A 1,253-nucleotide genomic window follows, 5' to 3' on the forward strand; every position below is an offset into this window, starting at 1 on the left:
AGAATACTGGAATGGGTTGCCATGCTCTTCTCCAGGGATCTTCCTGACCCAGGGATTGAACCCTCGTATCCTGAGGCTCTTGCATTGCAGGCAGATTCTTAAACACTGAGCCATTGGGAAGCCCAACTGATTACTTACTGAGCACTTATTCTGTGCCAGTCACCATGTGAGACAGGCAAGGCTGAACAAAGCACTGAGGTCCATGGCCTCATAGAGTTTATAGTCTAGTAGGGGAGACAGGCGCCACAGTGCACATGGTGACTTGATCAGTGATGAGAACTACAGAACAGAATCCAGTGTGCCGTGGATGCATTTCAAGACCAAGGAAGGTTCAAATTTGCTTAGGACCACCACACTGAAGACAGTCCTTAAAGACTCTCCTACTGGGACGTCCCTGGTGGTCCAATGGTTAAGAATTCGCTTGCCAATGCAGGGGACAGGGGTTCAATCCTTGGTCCAGGTAGATTCCACATACCTCAGAGTAACTAAGCCACAATGACTGAAGCCTGTGTTCCACAAGAGGAGCCACCTCAATGAGAAGATTGCACATTACAGTGAAGAGTAGCCCCCGCTTGCTGCAACTAGAGAAAGCCCACACACAGCAAAGAAGACCCAGCATAGCCAAAAATAAATAAATAAAATTAGAAAAAAAAAAAAGACTATTTTTAGCCTCAGTTCAGTTCAGTCCCATTCGACTCTTTGCGACCCCATGAATCACAGCACGCCAGGCCTCCCTGTCCATCACCAACTCCGGAGTTCACTCAGACTCATGTCCATCGAGTTGGTGATGCCATCCATCCATCTCATTCTCTGTCGTCCCCGTCTCCTCCCGCCCCCAATCCCTCCCAGCATCAGAGTCTTTTCCAGTGAGTCAACTCGTCGCAGGAAGTGGCCAAAGTATTGGAGTTTCAGTTTTAGCATCTTTAGCCTACCAAGGTTTAAAAATGTGAGACAGCATTTGGGATTGATTTCACGCTTATTCTGGGTCGGACGCTATTCTAAGCACTTGCAGATTCATTCATTCATGTGATCCTAACCACAGCCTTGCCCTCTATCACCTCTCCCAAGGTTCTGCTGTGAACAATGTTGCTTACCCAGCAACTTACCTTTGTGATTGAAACCTTTAGAGACTATTATTATCCCCAATGGAGAATTTCAAAAGAAAGGATTTTATTCAAAGTACTTTTTTGTTTTTAAAATCAGTAAGAGCATCTTTCCCAGAGCTTCGCAGCAGACTGCCCTCATTTATTTTA

Source organism: Moschus berezovskii, chromosome 15, assembly GCF_049115385.1.
Source record: "Moschus berezovskii isolate FMDL1 chromosome 15, NW_MosBer_1.0, whole genome shotgun sequence".
NCBI lineage: Eukaryota > Metazoa > Chordata > Mammalia > Artiodactyla > Moschidae > Moschus > Moschus berezovskii.